Source organism: Eubalaena glacialis, chromosome 3 (assembly GCF_028564815.1).
Source record: "Eubalaena glacialis isolate mEubGla1 chromosome 3, mEubGla1.1.hap2.+ XY, whole genome shotgun sequence".
Lineage (NCBI taxonomy): Eukaryota > Metazoa > Chordata > Mammalia > Artiodactyla > Balaenidae > Eubalaena > Eubalaena glacialis.
Genome location: NC_083718.1, coordinates 127,961,339 through 127,974,928, shown reverse-complemented (window position 1 = coordinate 127,974,928; position 13,590 = coordinate 127,961,339). Strand labels below are relative to the sequence as shown.

The window sequence follows — 13,590 nt, the reverse complement described above, 5'->3', positions numbered from 1 at the left end:
CAGGGAGTTTGCAGGTTCCTAAGGCACCAGTGCCGTGTGTTCCAACCTTCATTCAGCAAATATCTCTCAACCACCATCTAAGTGCCAGATGCTCAGAAAATCAGCCTCATTCACTGTTGACAGCCATCAAATCTAGTTGATTCTCTAGATATTGTCTGACTTTTTTCTTCTCCGATTTAGCTGAACAATAACAATTCATAACTCATTCCCTTCAAAAAGGCCCATGAAGAGCTAAGCCTGATCCTGACCAGAATGGAAAGTTGAGCTTATTTCATCTTCCATCAATTCCCCTTACTGTCTATCTCTCAGTCTGTCTGAAACCTCAGTGTGTAAGCTACACTGGTGCAAAGAAGGGATGGAGTCAGGGAAACAGTGGATTTCTTCAGGCAAAAGATGAGGTCTCCAACGAGGGAAGTGACAGCAGAATTAGGTGCAGATGGTCGAATGTAAAAGCTATTTCAAAGTGAGAACTGATTTTTTTCTCTTACAGGTTATTACAAAATATTGAGTATAGTTCCCTGTGCTAAACAATCTGAAAAAAGATACATATATATGTATAACTGACTCACTTTGCTGTACACCTGAAACTAACACAACATTGTAAATCAACTATACTCCAATTTTAAAAAAAAGAAAAAAACAAACAGAAAAACAAAGTGAGAATTGATAGGACTTTGTGACCCACTGAAGGTGGAAGATGGGAGAGAGTAGAGACTCAAAACTGCGTCTGAAGTCACACTCCAACTTAGAACAGGAAGGAAGCTGGGCCTGTGTGTGTGCCTGTTTGTCGTTGGTGGGGGAGGGGTGTTTAGGAGGCTCATTCTGGGCACATTCCTTGGAGATGCCACATTGAGATGTTTTGTAGATAATCAAATATCATCTCCCTCTCTAGAGAGTGGCCTGGGCTGGAGAATATAGGTCTGGGGATCAGCAACATAGCAGTGGTTAATAGAAGCCAAAAAAATAATAAAAAAGGATACGATTACTTCAGGAGGAGTTGTAGAGCAGAGGTCCTAAACTAGCCCTGCAGGTGGTTTTTAGTTTTGCTTGTCATTTATTTTTGATTCTTGTTTTTGGTGATTTGACAATAAAAGATTTTTCTGAAAGACCGAAGTTTTGTAAAATCGCACACTAAAATAATAGGACTTTATGGGGGAGATAAGGATGAGGCAAATCACTCAAAACCCATGTTTGTAACCAGAACATTAATAAAAATAACAATAATCTTATTAAATTATCAGCACAGTTAAAAACCATGTTAAATTCCTAATAATTTTTTTTTGGTGAGAACATTTAAGTTTTACTCTCTTAGCAAATTTCGATTTTACAATACAGTGTTATTAACGATAGTCACTGTGTTTTACATTAAAGCCTCAAATCTTATTGATCATATAGCTGAAAGTCTGTACCCTTTTACCAACTTTTTCCTATTTCTCCCCCTAATCCACCCCCTCTCAGCCCATGGCAACCACTTTTCTACTCTCTGTTTCTAAGGGTTTGGCTTTTTTTTTTAAGATTTCTCATATAAATGATATTATGCAGTATTTATTTTTCTCTGTCCATCTTGTTTCACATAGCACAGTCCCCTCAAGTTCCATCCACGTTGTTGCAAATGGCAGGATTTCCTTCTTTCTCATGGCTGGGTAGTATTCCATTGTGTATATATACCACATCTTCTTTATCCATTCATTCGCTGATGGACACAGTTGGCTATTGTGAATAATGCTGGGGTAAACATGGGAATGTACATCTCTCTTTGATATCCTGTTTTTATTTCCTTTGGCTATGTACCCAGAAGTAGGGTTGCTGGATCATATGGTAGCTTTATTTAATTTTTTAAGGAACTTTCATACTGTTTTCCATAGTGGCTGCACCAGCTTGCATTCCCACCAACAGTGTGCAAGTGTTTCCTTTTTCCTCATTCTCACCAACACTTGTTATTTCTTGTCTTTTTTTTTTAATAGTAATCTTTTATTTATTTATTTATATTTTTTAATATTTATTTTTGGCTATGTTGGGTCTTCATTTCTGTGCGAGGGCTTCCTCTAGTTGCGGCAAGCGGGGGCCACTCTTCATCGCGGTGCGCAGGCCTCTTCACTATCGCGGCCTCTCTTGTTGCGGAGCACAGGCTCCAGACGCGCAGGCTCAGTAGTTGTGGCTCACGGGCCCAGTTGCTCCGCGCCATGTGGGATCTTCCTACACCAGGGCTCGAACCCGTGTCCCCTGCATTAGCAGGCAGATTCTGAACCACTGTGCCACCAGGGAAGCCCTCTTGTCTTTTTGATGATAGTCATTCTGATAGGTGTGAGGTGATAGCATTTGCATTTCCCTGATGATTAGTGATGTTGAGCACTTTTTCATGTGCCTGTTGGCATTTGTAGGTCTTCTTTGGAAAAATGCCTATTCGGTTCCTCTGCCCATTTTTTAATTGAATTGTTTGGGTTTTTTTTGCTATTGAGTTGTATGAGTTCCTTATATACTTTGGATATTAACCTCTTATCAGCTATATAATTTGCAAATATTTTCTTTCGTTCACAGTTTAAAACCATGTTAAATTCTCCATAAATGTTTTTTAAAAAGAGAATGACTAACAGCTTGATAGAAGGTGGTGTGAGGAAGGGTTGAGGCTGCTGAGTTGAAGAAGAAAGAGCAAATGTACTAATTAAGGCAAACACCCAATAAGTATTTCCAAGCCAGAGTGTATGCAGACTTAAAGGAAGCACAGGGAATGAATGTACTTTGTGCTCAGCAGCTGTTACTCCTCGGTGTCAGATGATGAGAAAAACCAGTAGAAAACGAACACGAACCTGTCCCAGGTACTGATATCAGTCTCATCTTCACCAGGGGGATGCATAAAAGAAACATTCCTTTTCCTCCTCTGTCCTACCTGACCAATAAAATTTATGCTTGTAATTCCTTGCTCTCAGCAAGGGCCCTGAAGACATCAAAATGACTGTATTCCAATTTGAATGGATTTAGCACGAGGGTATTCAGTATCCATTTAGCCACAGCCTACACCACTCCCTATTGTCTTTACACCCCCTCCTATCCCAACCATTCCACACGTTTATGTTTCCTGCTTTCTCTCTGTTGGATTTTCATTTGCAGGCCGTTGTGTAGAGAAGGAAAGAATTTAGGGGAAAAGCTCACCTTTGAGGGCAGGCCAGGAACTAAAAAGTGGTCACTAGAGAGATAGACGGAGCATCGGGAGAAAATGTTAGAGCTGAAACCAGAGGAGGGGAGGATTTCAGAAAAACAGAGTCACGAGTGTGAGACGCAGTGGAGAGGTCCTAAGAGAGCATTGGATTTATGGAGCAGTACAGCACTGGTAACTCTGCCAGGAGCAGTTTGGGCATGGTATGGTAAGGGCAGGGGCAGGCTGCCACACAGGGAAGTGGGGCTGCAGAGAAGGAGGAGGGAACGTGCTCCACTCTTTCAAGAAATTTGATGGGGAAAGAAAGGAGAGAGGAGCAACTTTTACAGGGAGGCACATTGAGAGAATTCTCTTTGTACGACGAGGAACACTTGAGCATACTATTTTTAGACTGAAGACAAGTAGCTACTGGAGAGGAAAAGGGAAATGATTGAAGATGAGAGAGCGAGAGCACGAGAAAAGACTAAATGGAATAACTCTCCAGGGAGCTTATTTCCATTACATAATTCACTAAACAAATGTGGATTTGTCTTTGTTTCAGTTCTAGCGCCTTTGGACTGGAGGTGTGATTTCTGGTAATACATTTACAGAATCTCCCCTGCCCCTCTTCACACACACCCCAGTAACTGCTCTGGGTAGAGCCTTTGTAAAGATCCCCGTACTATAGTGATGAGGACCAGAAAACATCTGTTGGCAGTGCTTTTGCCAAATTGGAATGAAGGGTTGCATCCCTGGAACAGCCAGGAACTGACGCAGGCCATCTCTGCTGTGACCCAGCCCTGAAGGCGGTGAGCGGCTCTTCAGGATGAATGAAACCCCTTTATTACTGATATATCGTCTGTCTCATTATGCTTAACATTTCAAACGTTATTAATTTTAAATTATTTACATTTAATTATCTGCATCACTTAAGCATCCAAATTCCACAGCTGATGTTCTCAGTGAAATATTTACTAAACAATCAATCCGCTTGGATTCCACAGAGCTGAATATTTTCAATTTGCAGCAAACCTCTGCTCCAGGAGGCTGCCTTCTCATACTTGTGTTCTGGATGGACGTGGCTGCACTCTGGGCACTTGTGGCTTCAGCTGTGGCATCCGCTTTGTCTCAGGGATGCTCTGTCAACTCTAACGGGATGGATGGCCCTGCTCAACATTAGTGTTAGCAGGTTGAGTGCCATGGGGACACTCACGCCATCTCCCTTCTCATTTCTCTTCTGTTAGGGCTGGAAATGCATTAACAGGGAGCCAGTTCTGGTGATAGGAAAGCGAAACAGTCTTATTGGTGGTCAAAAGACAGAGGCAGGATGAAAACTAATCATAGCTCCCACAAGAGATGGTCACTCACACAACTGATCAACCAGCTGGCTTTTCCTTGCAAAATCAGGACCCACTGTCAATGGGAATGTCATTTCCAGAGCAAAGGCCAAGGGAAGCAGGCTTATCCACCCTGGGCTCCCTGACACAAATATCCCACAGCTCCATCACCCTTTGTGCAGGAGGAGGGGGCCCAGGGTCAACAAAATGTGCAGTGGTTTCACTTGGTTTTCCAAGAGTGGAGTTAGAATTATGCTAATCTACCTGTGCTCACAAGTGGGGTCTCCCTGGCAGCCTCTTACAAGATCACTGAGAGGGTTGATTATGTGATGTATCCGGGAGAGTCGTTGAGAGGAAGGGATATGCGTTAGACTTTCATTCATTCCACAAGTATTTACTGATCACCTGCCGTGTGCCAGGCACTGGAGAGGCAGAGGCAAACAAGACAGACCTAGTTGCTACTTTCATGGAATTTATATTCCAGTAAATGTAAGTCCTCCGGAATTTGAATCATGACTGCCACCTACTTGCTGAATGACTTTGCATAAGTTAATGAACCTCTCCAGGCCTCAATGTCCTTATCTGAAAATGGGAGTAATCAGAGTACCTCCCTCAAAGAGTCACTGTGATGATTATTTAGTTATGCACGTGCAAATGCGTGTAAAACTCAGGAATCATAAGACTGGCACCCATAGCCAGCTTCACTGAGTTGTTGTAGCTTAGTTATGCATGTATAGTTTCACTAAAACTTGTATTTGAGGCATTTAACAGAATTAACATTTTAATTATGAGTATTAAATTAAAATTGTTATTACGGGGCACAGCTCCGTAAGGAGCAGTTGGAGACAAGATACAGAAGATGTGGCTGTGGTGACCAGATGTTAGAGAGGAAGGACTTCTGAGTTCAGGTAACGTCAGACCCATTTCTGGCATGAAATAAGTGTTCAATAGATACTAGTTGTTGTCAGTATTATTACGCTTATTAGGCCCTGAAGTCTTCATAAATAAATAAGACTGACATAATGGAGCACAAGTGTGGTACTTGTACATATCAAATAATAATAAATGTTAGCTCACACAGACACGTGTTAGTGTGCTTTTTTTATGACAGGCTGTTTCAAACGTGTATTAAATGGAAGGAACCTTAGAAATGATGTCATCTGGCTCCCTCAGGGTGATGAAACCTGAGATCCTTAGAAGTAAAATAACTTGCCCAAGTCACATAATGAGTGGTAAACTGGGAACCCAAATCTGGTCTTTTGCCCCAGCTGGAAAAGGTCTGCTGTACCCACACTGCCTCTCTTCGAAATACCTCATCTCACGTTTGATGAAAATGGTGATAAGTTAGGTCCACACCACATGGCAGCTGCAAACACCTTTCCCTTTCATGCCAAGCTTAGTTACAAGCTTTGGAGTGCACCTATTTTGTCTTCCCTGGCTCCTCACCTTTCTGCCACCTGCCTTTTTGGGTTCATAATAAAAATAAAATCCAAACACAAAAATCGTAGGCCTGACAATCGTAGCTGGTTTCACTGGATGGCTTAGTTATGCTTGTAGAGATTCACTGAAAACTTTTATTTGGAGCCGCAAAAAATTAGCATTTTTATTGTGAGTATTAACTAAAAATTGTCATTACTGGGCACAGCTTTAGTTAAGTAGCAGTTGGAGGCAAGATACAGAAGCTGTGGCCATGGTGACCAAATGCCAGGATTGTCAACTCGGTAAGCTCGGGTGATGAGTCAGGCATCGGGTAATTTCTTGTATCACACAAGCCTCTTAGGAACTACCTCTGTTCCTTCTTAAATATACAGTGTTGTGCTCAGTGGTTTGCACTGAACATGTAACAGGCAGCAGTCAGGAAAGTTGGTTGGCAGCTCCTTCTAAAATAGACCTGAGTTTATCTTTGTGGCATATAATTTCCCATGCTGAGGAGTTCACATTATCATCAACATAATGACAGGGCCTACAGCAGGCAGTCCTGAAGTACTTCTAAATCCAGGTGCCCCCAACACCACAGCTCTTTCTAGCAGGCTGGGGAGAAGGCTATCTAATTCCATCCATGAACAATCAGATACAAGTAACATGAGAGCTTAACCGGAAGCTTCCCCCCGCCGCCCCGATGTCTCAGTATGTAATTCATGCTTTTAATTCAGTATTGTGACAAGACAATACATCTAGTTCACGGAAACCAGTTGTAAAATATGAAGACATGTTAGCAGCCAAGGTTCGGGTTGTACACATTTCAAATGGTATGGGATTTCTCTGGAGTACAACAATACACATTGTGTTCTTTAACAAAAGTAGGGTGTGAGTTTGCGCACGTAGGGTGCAGCAGGAAGGTTGTGGCTGCCCAGCAGATAATTTATTTAGTTGTCGTGTGCTGAGGAGCACAAGGGTTTGAGTGTAGACCCATCAAAAGAGAGGAGGCCTGTGTGTCCCCACTGCTGCTTCTCTTACCCTAAGGCTGCCCAAGGTGACAGTTTTCATCCTGGTAGGATGCAGAAGTGCTTCCCCTGATATACGGTGCCAGAAATCTAGAAGTAAACGTTTCCTGGTTCTGTCTGAGAATGCTGGCAACAATTCCTGTGGAATTGCTTTCATTTTTTAAAAGAGAGAAATAGATGGCTATTGGGTCACTTCCACAGCTAACAGTTTATAGGTCAAGATGATCCGGAGCTAAGAAATGTGATAGTCGTTATGAAAAAGGGAAAGCTTTGTTTAGCAAAGAATTTTTGTTTAATCATAGGCCCAAGGAGGCTGAGTATAAAAAGTATTTAAGGTACCAAGAATAAGTTAGATTGCCCCCTCTCTATCTTCCTTTCTTATCCCCCTAATTATTTATTCTGCACCCCCTACCCACCCCTGAGAGTGTGAGCCACATGCAGGTAGGGATGTTTGTCCATTTGCTCACTGTGTATCCTCAGGGCTTTACACAGAGTCTGGCATATGCAGGTATTCAGTATATACTCACTGGCAAGCAAATGCATGAATGAGTGAATTGTAATCTGAAAAACTATCCTTCCAAACGAATTCACTTGTGGAAATAAGCTAGCACATTGCCTGTAAAGCAGCTTCCTTGAATAAGGGCAAGCTTTAAGGTTCACAGGAGATTTTAGCATCAGCCTAATGACACCGATTTTCCCTGGAAACCGCTCTCTGCTTCTCTCTCCCAGTTTGTCTTCCCCAGCATTTTTTTTTGGATCTGTAGTTATAGCTTTTTCTCCCCAGAATTCACCTGAGGAGACATTGTCTTTTCCTTACATTTGAATCTTAGCAAATTGAGGAAAACCAACTTAGGCAAACATCTGACCATCTTTGGAAAAAAAGAGGCCAGGAAGCTCACGACAGACGGTGGCACTGCTGCCTTGGGGATGCTGGGCAGCTTGGGCCCGACTCGGAGTGGTTCTCCGGGGAAACTGGGATTGACTGGATTCTCTCCTGACTCAGCAGAAGTGCCAGGGCCATGCCAGTCACAGGGTGAAGCAGCTGTGGTGTGGGCCTTACACGGCAAGGATCTGTAAAACCCTCCTTACTGTCCTGAGCCCCGTCGGGAGTTCTAAGATTCCAGGACTCACCTAAACCTGATAAAGGGTGTCCAGAGGGCCCGGGGTTAACGCTGAGTTGTTCTTTAGGTACAAGATTGCGGTCTCCAATAAAATGGGTTTGTGATGCCTGAGGTGATTTTGCGGGAGAAAAAAAGGAAGATTAAAAAGGTTGTGTCAAAATAGTGTTTTGATTAGACCAGAAGCATAATTTTAGAAAATGGAAAGTAGTAGGAATGCAGTAGAAAATGTGCTTGGCCCTGCCCTCCCGGGAGGAACGGGGGTGATAAACCATCCCTCGCTATTTCCAATTTTCAGGTGTCAAATAATTCTACATTTTGTAGACTTAAATTTTCTACATTGTGAAAAAAGAATGAATGTACAACCCCATATATTTAAGCTTCTATTATTGCATTTGCCATCTTTTTTAATTTTTGGAAGATATTTCATTTACCCTTTTCAGGAATATATATGATCCTGTACTTTACTTTCTCGTGAAGGAAGGAGAGTTAAACAATAAACTTCTTGGTTTAGGAAGAACTAATTAGTAAATTTTCCTCCTGTTCTCCAGGCCTGTGGCAACTATTTCTTTCCTGACAACTGAACTTTGCATCCCAACCTCCATTACTCTTAATAGAAGCCAAGGCATTCTCTCCCCCTCGCTGTGCTATGAGAATCATTTTTCCTCTGAGTGGAGTAATGGCTGTGAAGTCATTTAGGTATTCACAGAAAAAATAGCCTTTTACTGTTGTTTTTTATTCATTCCTGGAATGAGGCTAAGAGAAACCCTGTACCATTTTACTGTAAATACTATTAATCCAGAGATGACTTCTTAGTATACAGACATGACTGGTTTGAATTTAAATGAGTTGATATTCAGAGTTTTCATCTAGACTCAGATAAAACAAAAACTTATCCAGTGACTGTGGCTGAATTTAGAGTTGCTACTTAGATTGCCTAAACAGTCTTGTATTATATTTTCAGTACACCAGGTATGAAAAAAAGAGAGTAAGAGCTACATTCCACAATTCTGAGGTATATTAGATCCTGAAAGTATATACTTCACCTCCCTTATTGCTGACTTATTCATTCCTGACCTCATTCCCAAAGAAACTCACCCATTTCCTCCACCAGGTCCAGGACCAATATCTTATTTTAAGTAAGAAGTTTTCACTCAAAAATAGGTAGACTTTTGAATTTGACAAAGTAGAGATTAGAGTTATGGTGCTGTTTTAAGAGAAGAATTGGAGAGGTCTGATTCCCAATCTACATAATAACTCAACAGAATTTAAGGCTGTCTTTAGCACTTTGCATTAGCAGCAAGTAATTACCTCCAACTAGAATGAAATGAGGGTCAAGAATGGTCTCAAGCAATCAAGTGGAAGTGTTACTTGCTTTATTGAGCATGCTAATACAAAGCTGCATTTGGAAGAGTTAAAGAAGAAAAATGCCTCCAACCCAAATTGCCTTGTGAGCTTTTTTTGCAAGAGTGGGCCAGAATGGTTTGTGGATGATAAAAAAGTTTAAGTTGTTTAGTTTTAATACTTTAGATGACTTTACCTAGGAATTTAAGCGATTTGGGATTCATGTTTTTGCGTCTAAATTTAATGGTGCATTCTATGTACATAAGGATAAGCAGACATACATTTTTTTTGTACATGTAACTTAACTATTTTCAAATAGATGTGCCTATCCCTGAATGGATAGGTTGGCATCCTACCAAATTACAAAATTAAGTAGATATGAATTAGTATATGGAAGTGTTACTGAACCAAACTTGGGTTCGCCCACCCACCGCCCAGCAAAGCCAATCAACTGACACAAAACTGCTGTGAAGGAAAGTACAATGTCTATTTGCAGGGCTCCAAGCAAGGAGAATGGGCAGCTTATGCTCAAAAGACCCAAATTCCTCTATGGTTTTCAGGGAAGGTTTTTAAAGGCAACATTTGGGGTGAGGGTTGCAGGGTGCATGACTTTCTTTTGATTGGGGTGGTGGTTAGGTGACAAGGTGGAATTTCAGGAATCTCAAATCAACTTTCTGGTTCCAACCAGACTGGGGTCAGCACGTTGTCACCATCCTCCACCTGGTCAGGGGTCTTAATTTCTGCATAACAACTCAAAGATATGCATCAGATTGTTATGTATATTCCTTCAGGAGGACTCTGTCTTATCACTGAACTGTTGTTCAAGCTATCTTGTTTAATTGCTTTTCCTTTGTTTCTGCATTCCATCACTTCTCTAATTAGTAACTGTTTGAGTCTTCTCTTTGGAACTCAGGGAAGGCATAGGAGACTAAAATCTTTTCTACAGACAAGAAAGGGTGGGGGACACAGAGGCTTTTGTACATGGGAGGACCTCGCAGGGTCCTGCTCAATTTCAATCCCCCCTTTTCTTTAATACTTCTTACTCCTGAGGGGAACAGGGGTGGGACAAGAAAGGGAATTAAGTTTTAGATAGAGAGGTTAATCATACTTGTCAGGGGAACTCGGTTTTAGCAGGGGCCCCGGTTTCAGAAGTACTAGCTGAGTGCAGTTCCTCTTGTGAAATTCTAGGCTTATAAAACGTACTGATCCAAACTCAAAAGCATTTTTATTTACTCAGTTATCCATGATTCCAGTCTGCATGGGTAACAATTCAAATTCATAACAATAATTTATTTATTAGCAACAGACTAACTTTGAGAATAAAAATGCAACCAGGTCGAGAATTCCTAAATTTGCTTTTTTTTTTCACTAGACATTAACTGAAGTTTAGGATCAATAATATTTTATACATCTAAGTTGATGATAATATAAATAATCCTGGCCTAAAAGCTGTATCCTGTAGCTTTAAAAACATTTTTTCTGGGAGCTTCCCTGGTGGCGCAGTGGTTAAGAATCCGCCTGCCAATGCAGGGGACACGGGTTCAAGCCCTAGTCCGGGAAGATCCCACATGCCGCGGAGCAGCTAAGCCCGTGGGCCACAACTACTGAGCCTGCGCTCTAGAGCCCGCGAGCCACAACTACTGAAGCCCATGTACCTAGAGCCCGTGCTCTGCAACAAGAGAATCCACCTCAATGAGAAACCCGCTCACCGCAACGAAGAGTAGCCCCCACTTGTCACAACTAGAGAAAGCCTGCACGCAGCAGCCAAAAATAAATAAATAAAATAAATAAATTTATTAAAAAAAAGAAATTTCTTCTCTATCATGTAACAGGAAATAAGTAGAGATTAAGCTCTCTTAAAATAATTAAAGAAGACAATTTAGATGATACAAACTTTATTTAACACTTCATGAAGTGAGCAGTCTCCATTCCCAAGGGTCCAAAGAACTTCAAAATGGACTGGAAGGCAGGACGCTTTTATAGGATAAAGAATGAGGAATAGAGAAGGGAAAATTTAAATGAATAAGGAAAAGGGAATACGTATAGAGCCCCGAGTTGGCTTGGCATGTGGGGATTGGTTGACTGGATATACTGCATTTCTGGTCAAGTGGAACATTTATAGGGACTCGAAAGTTACATGTTTCAGTTTGCTGACACCGCACCCCAGGCAGAAGCAGCTCCATCTTGGACCTAGACATTTATTTCAACAGCTGTTTAAACTAAATTAGTAACTTTATTTATTTATTTTTTCAAGAGGACAATTAGTTTTTATTTCAGATGTTGTAGTAAGAAACTCAATTGGTATCTTTTTTTTTTTTAATTGAAAAGTATGATAACCATATTTACTCATTAAATACTGTTTTTCTAAAACGCAGCTTGGAAACATCCAGCATGCGTGTTTAACCTCAGTACAATGGGTTTAAAACCAAGTATGCATGTTACATGCATCAAGGCTAGATTACAAATTATCACGGTCATCATCATCTTCACATTTTGTTTTCAGTGCATTTGATGATTCACTGGCAGTATTTTGTGATGACGCCATGTTAGTGGTAATAAGAATGTCTTTGGAACTAATCAATGATGGATTAATTAGAACATTCTGAACTGCTGATGTTGCAGGAATTGATGCTTTCACAGCTGGGGATTTTGAAGTGGGCATCTGTACTGTGAACCTTTGCCCTTTGAGGGACACTGGAGTCCCTACTTTAGTTGACACAGACATGGTGTGTGGGGTTGGTGTGCCAAGTGTGGGAGTACTTGGTCTGCTAATAACTGAACCAACACTTTACCGCAGAACTGTTCTTCTTCCCCCAGAAGTAGATCCCTGTTTTAAGGCTTAAATCTATAATTTGGAGCAGTCAAGGAGTATCTACCAGTTGGCAATCTAGAGCCTGAACATGGCTTGATCAACGGCAAAGGGGTTTGATTTCTTTGCTTTGCGATATCTAATAAAAAATCTCTTGGGGGAGGAGAGGTAAATGACTCAGAATCTTTTCTTCCTTCATTACCTTCATTTCTGTCAGCTACGGACAGGACATGAAGACCAGAATTAATCTGCACATTAAAATGATTAACCATAAGGCTATGTAATTCAGAAGGAAGGAGTGGGGATGAAAGGCTGAGTAGGAAAAAGAAATGAGACAGGAGATAGGATTGTTTTCTTTGCTGTGCAGAAGCTTTTTAGTTTGATGTAGTCCCACTTGTCTATTTTTGCTTTTGTTGCCAATGCTTTTGATGTCAGGTCCATGAAATCACTGCAAAGACCAATGTCATGAAGCTTATCCCGTTTTGTTTTTTTTTTTTTTAATAAATTTATTTATTTATTTTTGGCTATGTTGGGTCTTCGTTTCTGTGCGAGGGCTTTCTCCAGTTGTGGCGAGCGGGGGCTACTCTTCATCACGGTGCGCGGGCCTCTCACTATCGTGGCCTCTCGTTGCGGAGCACGGCTCCAGACGCGCAGGCTCAGTAGTTGTGGCGCACGGGCTTAGCTGCTCCGCGGCATGTGGGATCTTCCCGGACCAGGGCTCGAACCCATGTCCCCTGCATCGGCAGGCAGACTCTCAACCACTGCGCCACCAGGGAAGCCCCCCCTGTTTTCTTAAGGAAAATTAGTAACTTTAAATGACAGATTGTTAAAGTTAAAAGATCATGATTATTAAAAAGTTACAAAACTATTGAAGGTTTACCAAAGTATTTAATTCACCTTCAAAGTTTATCTTTTATCTTATAAGGGTTTTTTTTTTAGTACATATTAAAACAAGAAAGGAACACTTGGGGAAAACTAGGGCCAGAAGAGAAAATTTGGGCTTGTGTATAAATTCCCCTCAAATCCCTGTATCCTGCACTGACACATTCATATTTCTAAGCAGGATAACAGGAGAGGATCTCTAACAAACAATGCAAAACGTTGAATCCTGAAGAAGTCTCCTGTCCTGCATTCTGCCCCACCCTGTCATCCTCAGATGAAATGGGCTTGATAAATTAGAAAAAAGGTCAGGATAAGGTAGGCTATGCTTCAGTAATAAATAAACCTCAACGAGTAAATTGTTTAAGACCCTGAGGATTTTCTTCTGCACTCAAAGTCCAGAGTGAATCAGGTGACCCTCTCCTATCCTGCAGCCTGCAAGGTTGCTGTGTCAAGAAAAGAGGAAGCTAAAAGTTTCCCCACCTGTCTGTAGGGGCCGGGAAGTGCCCTCGTGACACTTCCTCCA

The 13,590-nt window shown here is 41.4% G+C and overlaps 1 protein-coding gene and 1 pseudogene across 2 annotated transcripts in view; one reads left to right on the top strand and one right to left on the bottom strand.

The window, feature by feature from the left end:
* The window catches only part of ST6GALNAC5 (ST6 N-acetylgalactosaminide alpha-2,6-sialyltransferase 5), a 187,188-nt gene that overhangs the window by 83,901 nt on the left and 89,697 nt on the right, over positions 1-13,590 (top strand). The gene's annotated exons all lie outside the window — the stretch shown is intronic.
* Positions 11,835-12,457, bottom strand: LOC133089038 (transcription initiation factor TFIID subunit 9-like; annotated as a pseudogene).